At 41.8% G+C, this 15,166-nt stretch overlaps 1 pseudogene; it reads left to right on the top strand.

Annotated features, from left to right (window-relative positions):
* Window positions 1-1,006: 1,006 nt before the first annotated feature.
* On the top strand, window positions 1,007-13,946 carry LOC118592869 (annotated as a pseudogene).
* Window positions 13,947-15,166: the final 1,220 nt, after the last annotated feature.

Below are 15,166 nucleotides of genomic sequence, written 5' to 3'. Positions count from 1 at the left end.
AGACTGGAGGCGTCTTCAGTGTTGCACTCTTTCTTCCCACTGTCCACTCACTGGGAGCAAACTGGCTCAGTCAAAGAGTGTTTGAGAAAAGAGAACAGATATTTCTAGTGACTGACTTCCTGTTATGCACTGGGTAATTTTCATGAGTTAATATTCAAAGCATTCTTTTATAATAGTGGTCATTTTACAGAAAAGACTGATTACGATGAATAGTTACTCCTTTCCTAATTTCTTTTAAAGATTACAGTATTCTGGGCATGGTGACGTGCACCTTTAAGCACAGCACTCAGAAAGCAAAAGCAGGTGGGTCCCTGTGAATTCAAGGTGAGTTTCAAGCCAGCCAGGGCCATGTAATGTCTGTCCCCACCCCCATGCACCATGATAAGAGAACTGAAATGAAAAAGTATACACTACTAATCTGAAATCATCAGCTAATGAGTTGGCAGAGCCAATGCAAAGTCAGCTCTTTCATAAGGTGGGGTGATGCATACACACCTACAGTCCTACTCCTGAGTATGTAGAGACAGAAGGAGCACCAAAAGTTCAAGGGCAACCTAGACTATCTAGTGAATGAGTTCCACGCCAGCCAGTGAGACCCTGTCTTTGCTACACACCCTGGAAAACAAATCTCACCATACTAAACAATCATAGCACATGGATAGATTTTGTACCAATACATAAATAGGATAATAAATAAACTTCATACACAATGAAAGTCATGTTTTGTTCTGGTTTCATGTTTCAAAGCACAGTCTCACTGTATAGCCCTGGCTGGCCTTCAGCTCTCTATAGATCAGGCTGTCCTCACATTTTTGGCAATCTTGGTGCCTCCCAAGTACTGGAATTATAGATGTGTGCCACCATGAGCAGCCCAACACTGCTATTTTTAAAGTTAATTTTCTTATGTCATATGGGAGTCCTTTTTTAAAAGTTATTTTTATTATTTTTAATTAAGTGCAGGTGTGTGTGGCTACATATTGGTGTGTGTACATGAGTGTAGGTGACCATGAATGCCAGAGGTGTCAGATCCCCTGGAGCTGGAGTCACAGATGGTTACCGAAGGTTGTATGCTCCGTGGGTGTGACGGCTGTTCTTGGTTGTCAACTTGTCTACATCTGGAATTAACTAAAGCCCAAGCAGCTGGGCACACCCGTGAGAGATTTTTCTTAATTGAACCATTTAAAGTGGAAAAATCCAGATCTTTCAAGTTGAGAAGATCCACCTTCAATCTGGGCCACATCTTCTGGTGGCAGCCTATGGAAAGAACGTGAAAGAAGAAAGCTTTTGCTCTTTGCCTGCTTGCCCCTGCTCTTGCAGGCAAATTCATTTCTTCACCAGCCTTAGAGCCCACTTCTTTTAGATCCCTGTATATATACATATACCAAAGAGCAGCAGAGACATCCAGTCTTGTGGACTGAACAACTGCTAGATTCAGGGACCTTCCATTGGTAGACAGGCATTGGTGGACTAGCTGGACCACAGCATGTGAGGCACTATAATACACAGTGTGTGTGTGTGTGTGTGTGTGTGTGTGTGTGTGTGTGCGTGCGCGTGCGTGCGTACGTGTGTGTGTGTGTGTGTGTGTGTGTGTGTGTGGTGTGTGTGTGTGTGTTCATTCTACCCATTCTGTCCCTCTAGAGAACCCTGTCTGATACAGTTGGTAAGGGGATTTGGTGCTTAAAGAAAAAGTTTCTTCAAACATTTCACTGCTCTAAACTTTATAAGCTTATTAGATTCTTGGGAATGGTGACAAGTGATCCAAAAACCAGCTTTCTTTAGGGGGGTAACAACCATTTATGACCATTAAACTGGTCCTTTAACCAAACAGTTCACAAAATATGAATCTCTTCTTTGTTTTTTTTTTGTTTTTTTTTTTTGTTTTGTTGTTTTTTGAAGGAGTCCCTAACAGGCCTGGACCTCAATACACAGACCCAACTGGCCTGGACATTGTAGAGATCTGCTTGTCTCTGCTTCTTGAGTGCTAGAATTGAAGGAGGACACCACACCGGACATTTTCTTTTGAAGATTTACTACATTAGTTATGTATGTATTTGTATGTCAGTGTGCAGGAATGTGCATGTGTGTGCCTGAGGAGGCCAAAGGAGTGTCAGAGACCCTGGAGCTGAAGTCGCAGGCAATTGTGTGCCAGCCGAGATGGGTTCTGGGAACCGAACTTGTCTCCTCTGGAAGAGCAGCAAGCACTCTTAACCACCTAGCCAATAGATAGGAATCTTAATCGAAGCTGTCCCACTACTGGATTTCATAGTGTTGTTACTTTAGCAGCTAACACAAAGTATCTACTGCCCACCCCCTTCCCAGCTCACTTCCTTCTGTATTCACTATCTAGGAAAGATGTGGTTTCTGCTTTTAACTGGCAGCTAATGTTGCCATAGATAAAACACTCTTACCTCGCCTTATTTCCACACATAACAGGAATTTTAAATTATCATTTTGCTTCACATCTTAGTTTGTGCTTAACTCTTTGATTATGAATGGTTTATGGTGACTTGTTGATTTATTGTTGTTGCTTTTTATTTCCATTGTATTTTTAACAATAGGTCTTGTTATGGTTGCCCAGAATGCCCTGGAACTCAGAGTGATCCTCTTGACCTAGCTTCCTAAACTCTGGAATTGCAGGTGTTCACTGTCTTGCCTGGCTAGTCGGCCTGTGAATGGTGAATTGCAAAGATCTACTTAAACATTCCTTTAACCTGCCTGCTTCTCACTAACATCCTACGAAACGTTTGTTGGTCAAAGAATGGGAAACTCTGAACTAAACTCTAAACAACTAAAATGTATGTGCGCACACACAAGTATTTTTGTTTATTTTTTACTTTGTTTTGTTTTGCTTCGATTGGAGTCTTAACTAACAGGCCTTGACCACCCTATGATGCTGGAAATCTTCTGATTCTTCTGCCTCCACTGCCTAAGGGCAAGGATGCCAGGCGTGTACCACCAGGTATGATTTAGGTGATGCCAAAGATCAAACCACAGCCTTGTGCACACTAGGCAGACACTCAACCACTGAGCTATATCCGCAGCTCTTCTTGTTTCTACTCCTGTATATATGTAATGCCTCCATATATGAAATTATGTTGTTTGGGTTGATCATTTTGTTCAATGACAATGCCTTACTCACTAATTCCCAAATGAATGAGACTTAGCCAAATGCAGATTTCATGGGCTTATAGACCCGTGTAGCACCAGCTAACTTATATTCACAGTGTTTTTCATTTCACATGCTCTGATTATCACTATATGCCTCTTATGGAGAAACCTCTTATCTCATGTATCATCTATGCTTCACAAGGGAGGAAGCTAAAATCCAGACACAAAACCAGCTGTGAAGCCAGAATGTTTGTCCTCAGACTCTCTCGTGGCTCTCTACCAAGGAGCCAGGCCTGCTAACTTCGCACAAGCAGACTAGTGTTCCTGTCTAGTCTGGGTGAACCAGACAGTCAGATATCATCCTAGAAATAGAACTGGAGCAAAATAGCCAAGTAGATGCTTTTTAATGACTGGAGATAGAGATGTTACATCAAAAAGACCTTCAAGTTCTATAAAAGCCTGATTCTTACACTGTACCCCAAACCTGATACTTCTAGGACCTTTTGTACAACAGAAATGCTGAGGAATGACTGAGTAGAGAAGAAGATGGCCAAGCCCAGGAGCTCACTAAACTAGGCAAGCACAGAAAGAGCAGAGATAGAAAACTCTGGCTCAGTACCAACATCACATGCAGAGCTTAAAAAACCGGTTTCAGTAAACCTGAGTGATCGGGAGGAAACTCAGTCAATGCTGATAGCAACTCCTCCTCGCCACAATGCTGATAGATAGATGTTATTCTTCCTCAGCTAAAGATGGCTACCAGAGAGCCAGACTCCAGTCTTAAGTCTGCCTGAAGTTTTTCCATCTGCACATTACATCCAGATATTGCCTTTGTTGGCGACAGTGACAGACATGTTGTCACTGAAACTGTCTTCACAGTTAATGCAATTATGGCAATGATGTGCTTCTGAAATTGTTGGTTCTGATTAATGCTCCATGAGGTGAATAGAGTGGAAATATACAGCATTGTGGAAAACACTTGGTATCTTTCTTAAGGGCCACCATTGTTTACTTATTTCTCAAGCCTAGACATCCAAATACAGACCATTTAACTGAAGTGAATCATGTCTTCTCCGATGATCTTACTGCAACTGCAGTTTTCAAATGTAAGATTCTACAACTCAACTTCTTCCAGTAAGATTTTATCTATTTGCAGAGAAAGTTTACCATATGTAATTGCAGATGTGTGTAGTTGCAAATTATAGACAATTCAAGTTGCAGAGTATCCATTATTTTGCATACAACTTGACTGCTATGGTGAGATGTTTATAATACTAAACATCAATAGACAGTTTAAGATCTACATGGGTATTAATGACTCTAGTCATTTTGCAATCCCTTGTTTATTTACTCACTCATGTAAACATAGGGAAAACATTATGATAACAATATAATGGTAAGGATGAGCAAACCTAGCACTGAGGAGGCTAAGGCAGGAAGATAGATATGAATTTGAGGCCAAATCTGGATACCTACAGAATTCTGTGTTAGCCTGAGGAGGGTCTTTTTGATGAAGCATGCATTCTAGTTGTAGAGATGTTCCTTACATAAGTATTCACATAATAAGCATAAAGTACAACTGCCAGGGGACCCTTAGGAAAAGTATACATGGGCTAAACAGATGGTCCAGCCATCAAAAGTGCTTACTGCTCTTGCAGAGGACCTGGGTTCAGTTCTCAGCACCTACATGGTGGCACAATTGTTTCTGACATTCTCTCTGGCTTTCTCAGATATCAGAAAAACACATGGTGTACGTACTTACATGTAGGTACACATACATACACACATAAAAATAAGTATATCCTTTTTAAAAAATGAAAAGTATACAATGATATGGGAGTTATAGTTAAGATTTTTTGTTTGTTTATATAACAACAATCTTTTTATTTGTTTCATCCTAAAGGATGAACATTCCTTACTGGGTAAAAGAGGGTAGGAACAGAGAGTGGAAGGTTGTTCAGTGGTTGAGAACACTTGCTGATCTTGCAGAAGGACCTGGGTTCAGTTCTCAGCACTAGAGTTATGGATGGTTGTAAGCTACCATGTGAATGCTGGGAAATGCAAGGTCCTCTAGAGGAACAACATGAACCCTTAACTCCTGAGTCGTCTGTCTAGCCCCTTGTTTTTCCTTTTGAGATGGGCTCTCACGCTATAGCCTGAACTGGCCTGGACTCCTGATAATCCTTCTAGCCCATTCACCCAAGTACTATGATTACAGTACTTCTTTTTCCTGTTTTCCTAAGAGTATCTTAATAAAAATTGCTTGGGCTGGAATGGGGAACAGTCAGGAAGGAGAGAGTGAAGATGTAACAAAGGGAACCTGAGTGTGCCACCTCTTTCCAGTATATAGTGTTCCATATACCCAGAAATTTCTAAATGTCTTCATGAACCCCTGTCTTCCTTTCTTCTCCCTGCTCCACTCCCCTTACCTCCCTCCCTTCCTCCTTCTCTCCCTCTTCCTTCCTTTCTTATTCTTTTTTTTTTCTTTGAGACAGGGTCTTACAGTACAATCCTGGATAGCCTCCAACTCAATACATAATGCAGACCAACCTCAAATTTCCAGCAATCCTTTGTTCCCAGAGTGCTGGGATTCTAGGTGAGTGCTGCCACCTGTGCTAGCTAGTTTTACGTTAACTTGACACAAGCTACAGTCATCAGAGAGGAGGGAGCCTCAACTGAGAAATGCCTCCATAAGATCAGGTTGTAGACAAGCCTGTGGGACATTGTCTTAATTAGTGATTGATGGGGGAAGGCCCAGACCATTGTGGGTGGTGTTATTCCTGTGCTGGTGGTCCTGGGTTCTATGAGAAAGCAGGCTGAGTAGGCCATGAGGAGCAAGCCAGTAAAGCCGCACCCCTTCATGGCCTCTGCATCAGCTCCTGACTCCAAGTTCCTGCCCTGTTGAAGTTCCTGCCCTGACTTCCTCCAATGATGAACAGTGGAAGCATAAACCAGAAACCCTTTCCTCTCCAACTTGCTTTGGTCATGCTGCTTCATCACAGCAACAGTAATCCTAACTAAGACACACCCTTGGTGTGAATCCATTTTCATCACCTGGAATATGTTTCTGTTTCCTCCAAAGAAGAATCCAAGCTAACACCCAATCAAACAGCAGTAGCAAATGCTGACAAAGACATGGTCTAAAACTAGAGTACCAAGGCTGAGGCAGAGGGATTACAATGAGTTCAAGACTACAATGATCTACACAGAATCAAGTCACTGTGGGATGCATAGCAAAACTCTGTCTCAAACAAACAAACATAAAACCCAGGACAGAGCCATCTTTCCCAAGAGTATCAATGTTAATGAACAATTCCTTAGTAGCATAGGGAGACATTTAAAAAAATTAATTCTGCATGACTCATAGGGCTTTTCCCAAAGAAGAGATTTCAGCATTAAGAAATCTATTGATATAATGAACATAATTAAAAGGTCAAGGGAAATAAGCCATAATGCCAAAAGAAAATGACATTGTCTACCAGTGAGTCAATAAAGCTTCCAGGCCACTGGAAGGAGAGGGTCGTTCTCAGATATTGCTTTTCAAGGTCAAATTATAGCATCCTCATAAAGATTATACAGCTATACTGCCATTAACATCAAGAATAAAAGAAGCACACATGTCCACTACCTCAACTTCAGTTACTGTAGTTTCTTAAGAATTGAATAATTAAGAAAACAAAAATGAAGCCTACACCAGGGTTATGTCTCTTTTTTCTCCTTTTTTTATTTATTATATTTGTGTTTTAATTTTACACATCAGCCATGGGTTCCCCTGTCCTCCTCCTCCCGCCCCCCACTCCCACCTTCCCCCCATCTCCTCCCCTCCATTTCCATCTTCTCCAGGGCCAAGACTCCCCTGGGGATTCAGCTCAACCTGGTGGATTCAGTACAGGAAGGTCCAGCCCAAGGTTCAAAACAGCCAGCTCGTGCACTAAGGACAGGTCCGGGTCCCACTGCCTGGGTGCCTCCCAAACAGTTCAAGTTATTCAGTTGTCTCATTTATCCAGGGGGCCTGACCCAATTGGGGGCTCCACAGCTTTTGGTTCATAGTTCATGTGTTTCCATCAGTTTGGCTATTTGTCCCTGTGCTTTTCCAATCTTGGTCTCAAAAATTCACACTCTTACAGTCCCTCCTCTTTCTCGACAATTGGACTCCTAGAGCTCCACCTGGGGCCTGGCTGAAGATCTCTGCATCCACTTCCATCAGTTATTGGATGAGAGTTCCAGCACGACCATTAGGGTGTTTAGCCATCTGATCACCAGACTAGGTCAGATCAGGCTTTCTCTCAAACATTGCCAGCAGTCTACAGAGGATGTATCACTGTGGATTTCTGGGGACCTCTCCAGCACTCTGCCTATTCCTGTTCTCATGTGGTCTTCATTTATCATGGTCTCTTATTCCTTGTTCTCCCTTTCAGTTCTTGATCCAGCTGGGATCTCCTGCTCCCCTAAGCTTTCTTTCCCTCAAATCTTGCCTTTCATTACTCCCACTGTCGTCCAGGTTGTTCATGTAGGTCTCAACCATTTCTCTGTCATTGGACGATCCTTGTGTCTTTCCTAGGGTCCTATTTTCTAGGTAGCCTCCCTGGAGTTGTGTAGCAGTCTAGTCATCTTTGTTTTACATCTAGTATCCTCCTATGAGTGAGTACATACCATGTTCTTCCTTCAGAGTCTGGGTTACCTCACTCAGGATGATTTTTTCTAGATCCATCCATTCGCCTGCAAACCTCATGATGTCATTGTTTTTCTCTGCTGAGTAGTACTCCATTGTGTATATGTACCATATTTTCTTTATCCATTCTTCAGTTGAAGGGCATCTAGGTTGTTTCCAGGTCTGGCTATTACAAACAATGCTGATATGAACATAGCTGAGCAAATGCCCTTGTGGAATGAATGAGCATTCCTTGGATATATGCCCAAGAGTGCTATAGCTGGGTCTTGGGGGAGATGGATTCCCGATTTTCTAAGGAAGCACCATATTGATTTCCAAAGTGGCTGTACAAGCTTGCATTCCCACCAGCAGTGGAGGAGAGTTCCCCTTGCTCCACATCCTCTCCAGCATAAGCTGTCTTCAGTGTTTTTGATCTTAGCCATTCTGACAGGTGTAAGGTGGTATCTCAGAGTAATTTTGATTTGCATTTCCTGGATAATTAGGGATGTTGAGCAATTCCTTAAATGTCTTTTAGCCATTTGAACTTCCTCTGTGGAGAATTCTCTGTTTTGTTCTATAGCCCATTTCTTAATTGGACTGTTGGGCATTTTTATGTCTAATTTCTTGAGTTCTTTATATATTCTGGATATCAGCCCTCTGACTGATGTGGGGTTGATGAAGAAGATGTCAGAAAATGGAAAGAACTCTCATGCTCATGGATAGGCAGGATTAACATAGTAAAAATGGCAATCTTACCAAAAGCAATCTACAGATTCAAGGCAATCTCCATCAAATTACCAACACAATTCTTCAAAGACTTGGAAAGAATAATACTCAACTTCATATGGAAAAACAAAAAACCCAGGATAGCCAAATGAATCCTGTACAATAAAACAACCTCTGGAGTCATCATGATCCCCAACCTCAAGCTCTACTATAGAGCTACAGTAATAAAAACAGCTTGGTACTGGCATAAAAACCAACATGTGGACCAATGGAATCAAATTGAAGACCCTGACATTAATTCACACACCTATGAACATATAATTTTTGACAAAGAAGCCAAAAATGTACAATGGAAAAAAGAAAGCATCTTCAACAAATGGTGATGGCATAACTGGATGTCAATGTATAGAAGGCTGCAAATAGATCCATATCTGTCACCATGCACAAAACTTAAGTCCAAGTGGATCAAAGTCCTCAACATAAATCCAGTTACTCTGAACCTGATAGAAGAGAAAGTAGGAAGTAGTCTTGAACGCATTGGCACCAGAGATCACTTTCTAAATATTACACTAGTAGCACAGACACTGAGAGAAACAATCAATCAATGGGACCTCTTGAAACTGAGAAGCTTTTGTAGAGCGAAGGACACGGACAACAAGACAAAGCGACAGCCTACAGAATGGGAAAAGGTCTTCAGGCTTATGTCTCTAATCTCAGCACTTGGGAAGTAAAGGCAGGGTTAGAGTTCAGGGTCATCCTCCACTACAGAGACTTCAAGGCCAGCCTGGTACATAATACCCTGACTCAAAAAAATAAGAAAGAGGGGTTGGGAATTTAGCTCAGTGGTAGAGCGCTTGCCTAGCAATCGCAAGGCCCTGGGTTTGATCCTCAGCTCAAAAAATAAATAAATACATAAATAAGAAAGAAAGGTGGAGAGGGAAGAAAGAAGAAGAGGAAAGGAAATAGGGAGGGAGGGAGGAAAGGAGGCAGGGAGCGAGGGAGGGAAGGAAAAGAAACAACTAAACCTTGATGGTGGCTCACACTGTAATCCCTACACTCCGGAGCCTGAGGCAGGATGGTTTTGTCCTTTGGTTTTAGCTCAGACTTGATGATGGTGGCTTCAGACATGTCTGCCTCAAATTTCAGTTTGACTTTAGGCAAATTGTGTGACCTTTCTGTGCCTTTGTGTCCTTATCTGTAAAGTTTTGGATAGAATAGGAGTGTTGGGAAAGACTGTGAGGCCTGTCCTTGTTAGGAAGAGGCAGGAGACTATGGAATTCAAGGCCATACTAGACTGTACAGGGAGGGGAGAGAAAAATCTGATCATTGAAAATAGTATTACTGACAGCTGCTCATCTTGGGATCATCATCAGCTATACAGCAAGTTCAAGTGTAGCCTGCACTACAGGAAACAGTGTCTCAAACAGGAAGAAAAAAAATGGCTTGGTATAACAGTATGTTATGTGCCTCTATTCCCAGCACTCAGAAGGCAGAGACTGGAGGCTCTCTGGAGTTCCAGATTAACTTTCCCTACAGTGTAGTACATGGTGAGACCCTATCTTTACAAAAACCAATCCTTGTAATCAATTGCAGCACTGTGGGAGATGAGGTAGGGATCAGCACCTACATTATGAAACCCAGCCTCAAAAAAAAAAAAAACAAATTAAGAGAGGTGTTACTGTTATCCCAAAATCTTTTGAGGAAAAGAAGACGTTTAAAATGTATAATATGAAACAAAACTGCAAGAAAACCATATGACATGTAATTCACTAATTAGTAAGCTGTTTTCAGTTTTGTAAGTGTGGGACTTTTTTATTTCTAAATTTTGTATTCTTCTGTGACTTACATTCACATGTTTTTGTCTTTCATTTTCTTCCTTCTTTTTTTTTTTTTTTCTTGAGACAGTCTCGTCTTATAGCCCACTGGCTGGTCTGGGATCTACCTGCTTTGTCTCCAAGAGCTGTGACTAAAGGTGTGTGCCAACACACCTGGCCTTTTACATTTTAAACGTAGTGTGTGTGTGTGTATGTGTGTGTGTGTGTGTGTGTGTATGTGTGTGTGTGTGTATATGTGTGTGTGTGTATGTGTGTGTATGTGTGTGTGTGTCTGTGTGTGTCTATGTGTGTATGTGTGTATGTGTGTGTGTGTGTCTATGTGTCTATGTGTGTGTGTGTGTGTGTGTGTGTGTGTGTGTGTGCACATGCTCTTAGGCTCTTGTAGAAATCAGTTCTCTCCTTCAGCCATGTGAGTCCCAGGAACAAACAGTTCATCAGACTCACTGGCACGTGCCTGTATACACTGAGCATTCTCATCAACTCTGGATTCTAAATATAAACACATTCTTCTGCCTAATGTGATACTTTACATCCCTTTCCTTAAAAAGATCCCTCTTTGCTAGGCACTGTGGCTCACCTCTATAATCCCAGCACTCAAGTGGCTGAGACTGGAGGATGGCTGCAAGTTCTTTCTAGCATAAAGTTTAAGCCTCAAAGTCTTTACTACCTACCATTGTACAAGTAATACGTACTTGGAGGCTGGAGAGATGGCTTAGAGGTTAAGACACCGACGTCCCTTCCAGAAGTCCTGAGTTCAATTCCCAGCACCCACATGGTGGCTCACAACCATCTGTAATGAGATCTGGTGCCCTCTTCTGTATACACAATAAATAAATAAATCTTAAAAAAAAAAAAAAAAAGAAGACACCAACAAAATTCCCCTCCCCCCAAAAAAGTAATACGTACTTGCATATTTACTATGTAGAGAGACTTCATATAGAGAAGCCTACTATGATTCCCAAATCAATAATATGAAGGACATTAAAACATATATGGGGGCTGGAAATATAACTCAGTTGTATAGTGCTTGCTAATATATGCAAGGTCCTGGTTTTGGTCTTCATTACCACAAAAAATAAAAAAAATAAAAAGAAGTAAACAGGAAATCACATGCCAAATAGTAAAATCCTTTCATCTGTGATTCATGTTTAACACCTAAATACATTTCACACCTGACAGTTACAGGAAGTTTACAATGTGAGACATGATCTAGATGTCTCACCTATGTTGTCATATCTTATAACCACTAAAAACAGAAGACAGAAACACAAAACACTCAGGTAACAAGACCTAGCAACAAGGCATTAGAGCCCTCCTAACCACGTGGGTTCCTACTACTAGGCAGTTTAAGCAGAAGAAAGGGTAAATATTTAAGCCTCATGTCTGTAATTCACTAGGTGTGTGCCTTTAATATTGGGATTCTGCCCTTGCTCCAGCTGCATGGCTGTATACATGCAGTTCAGGAGTTGGGGAGTGGGGGGACTGAATCTTGCATCATCAGTGTGCGCTAGCGACTACATACGTGCCTTTAAAAGCTGGACCTAGACCCTATCCTCTCTCTCTACTCTGCTCCCCTCTTCCTGCCCCCCATCTTTCTCTCTCTCCAGGACTGGCTCTCCTCTCTCCCCTCCCTGCTTTCCCTCCTAATAAAGCTCTGAAAACTAACACTGGGTTCTGTCGTGATCGTGACCTTTCCACGCGGTAACCAGCACCGCAACCAGCATGTTTATCATCCTTTCGCTCAATCCTGTCTGAGGCTCTGGGTAATGATCCACAGAGCAGTCTGAATAATGAAGTTCAGACAGGGCTGTGTGAAGATTTCTTGATTCTACCCATCATGCTCTCCTTCTACAGAAACTCATCAGTGCTGTGATTTAATGAAGGGATGATATTTTATCATTATTAATAATATAGCCACTGAAGCATTGTCTTAGTAAACTACAATAAACATTTGATACCAAGTATTTTTTTCCTGTATTAACAATTACTGGTGTAAGAGTGACCACGGCAAAGAAAAGGGGGTTTAAATGCTTGCTTGCTTCTTTCCTTCCTTCCTGTCAAACAATATCAAAGAAGTAATACAATTTTATGGCATAGGATGTTCTATTAGCTTACTCCAGCTTGACCGAGACCTGTCTCAAGGGGATAAGGTGCCGAGAAGTAGAGCAGGACTCCTGATGTCCTCTGCATGCACACACATGAGGGCTGGTACCTGCACACATGTGCCATTTATATCACACACACACACACACACACACACACACACACACACACACACACACGGATCCAGGAAGATGGCTCAGTGGGTAAAAGCACTTACTGTAAATCCTGACAACCTAAGTTCACTTTTCAAAAACCCATATAAAGGTGAAAAGAGAGAACTGACTCCATAAAAGTTGTCCTCGTACCTCCACTTGAAGGCCATGACAGGTGCTCTACGCACCTCACAATAATAGCAATTAAAAAAGAAATGCCAACTGTTCAAAAGGGCTAGCTAAATGGATGAGGATTACTTTAGATTAAATTTTGGAAATAATGTTAAGAGTTCATCTCCACATAGCTTCAAAATTAAATCTATTAAATGTGCCTATTAAGTTATTTTTATAACTTTTCATTTTAAAAATTATCTTTTTTGAGGCAAGGTCTCCTACAGCCAGGCTGTCCTGGAACTAGTTATGTAGCTGAGAACGACCTTGAACTCCTCATCTTCCTGCCTTCTCCAACCCCTAAGGGCTGGGATGCCAGACATACATCAGCACACCAGGCTTTAAAATTATTTCTTACGTGAAAATATTTGATAAGGAACTTAAAAGTTAGAGGTTGACATCTTCTCTAAATAGACTTTTTCCATTTGTTGCTAAAATAAATGACATTCAACACTTATAAGTGAAAACAGCTGATTTGCAGAGCCAGCTTGTCCTGAAATGTCAATGGAAGAACCTAAATTTAAAAGCACAATGTACCAGAATTAAGTCAAGATGAACCAGAAAAAGGAGCCAATTCTGGCCATCCAACATTTTGTCAGCCACTGATCGTCTCTGAAGAAGTTGTTATTATTATTATTATTATTATTATTATTATTATTATTATTACTATTTGTCTAATAACCAGCAGCCCAAATATTCATCTGCAAGTGCTTAAAAGATCCAGAAGTGCATGGCTGCCAGTGTGGGGGGGTCTACTAACCGCAATTCTGGTTGCTCACCCTTGCCACATAGCTAAGGATTTGTTTTAGCCCTATGGTGCCTAGGGCAAAGTGGGGAGAAGAGAGAAGAAGCAGATATTTGAAGAGAATGAAGAAACTCTGAAGTTTTACCGTGGGTCTTACTGGGGGCAATGCCATTAACTGCCGTGTAAGCTTGATGTTCTTCTATTCATCTGCCTCATTTGGGGCCTGCATGTCCCTGTACTTTAGGTATAGCAGTACATATGGTCAGTTACCACTCTATGAGGTCGAAGGCTCAGTCTCTGAGGATGGGCCCTGGATGGATGGTGGCATGGTCCTCAACATGGAGCAGGGCATGGCAGAACACCTAAAGGATGCCAGCCTGTTGACAGCCACCATCCAGATGCTCATCTGTTTGTCTCTCTACATCTGGTCCTTCTGGCTTCTGATTCCAGGCTAAGCCCTTCACCTCCTCTTGGGTGAATGTGCTAGACCTCCAGTTCACAGTGACAGTAGAGTCCCAGCACCTGAGTACGAGGACAAAGGAGTCAACAGGAGCTATGGCAGATGAAGAGGTTATACCCATCATTATTGTGGTCACAGGCTGCTGTGTACTGGTTGGCTCTACTAGGCTGCATGGCCCCATGCCTGAAGCAAGTGAACTGGATTCAAGGGCCCAAAGCAGCCTGAAGTATCCTATTACTGAATAAATTGTTTAGAATGTGAAAATAAAATAAAATAAAATTTAAAAGATGATAACGGAGGAGCAGAAATGAAAAATTGAGGGATATCTGCATAGCAAAATCAATGGTGGCCTGAAGGCTTGTGCTGGAAGTAGAGGCACATGGTGGATTTAGATTTCTCCCAGCACTTGAGAGCAGTCCTGGGGAGTGACTTACCTTTACAACAATTTTGAACAAATGAGGAACCAGGGGCATAACCAGTGTAAGCACATGACCAAGGCTATAACATCATCACTTCCTTGTCCAAGGCTGTAAGCATGCTTCAGGTAAAATGCTGCCTTCTGAAAACCACACATGCAGAAAGGTGGGTTCTTGACAGAGACAGAATCAAATTAAGCAAAACAGATACAGTGGCACACCCCCGCCATCCCAGCACTTGGGAGGATGAGGCAGGGGAATCAGGAATTCAAGCCAGGCCCCATCACTAAACAAAATAACAACAACAAACAAATCAAGATATGCAGATAAGAAACCCTAGGTAAGATAGAAGGAGGGGAAGGATTCCATTTCACATGTGAGAGTTAAGCATTCTTAGCAATAAATTTATGAATTTGTTTTACAGTTATTATTTATTTGTGTGCATGGCTATGGGGGATGCAACTTGTGGGAATTGGTTTTCAACTTCCCATGTGGGTTCCAGAATCAAACTCAAGTCACCAGGTTGGTGGAAAACACCTACACCATCCCACTGGCCCATTTTTAGTATGAATTAGAATTCATCCCTTGACATTTAGACTTATAGATTGATATATTTATCTTTATTCATGTACAAGTGTTAATGTAGTAGGCTACTGAACTATGGTTATGACTTTAATCCCAGCACTCAGGAGGCAGAGGCCGGCGGATCTCTGTGAGTTTGAGGCTAGCCTGGTCTATAGAGCGAGTTCCAGGAAAGGTGCAAAGCTATACAGAGAAACCCTGTCTTGAAAAACCAGAA

This window comes from Onychomys torridus, chromosome 11, assembly GCF_903995425.1.
Source record: "Onychomys torridus chromosome 11, mOncTor1.1, whole genome shotgun sequence".
In the NCBI taxonomy this organism is placed as follows: Eukaryota; Metazoa; Chordata; class Mammalia; order Rodentia; family Cricetidae; genus Onychomys; species Onychomys torridus.
The sequence above is the reverse complement of the archived record's forward strand: the minus strand, read 5'-3'. Positions and strand labels throughout refer to the sequence as shown.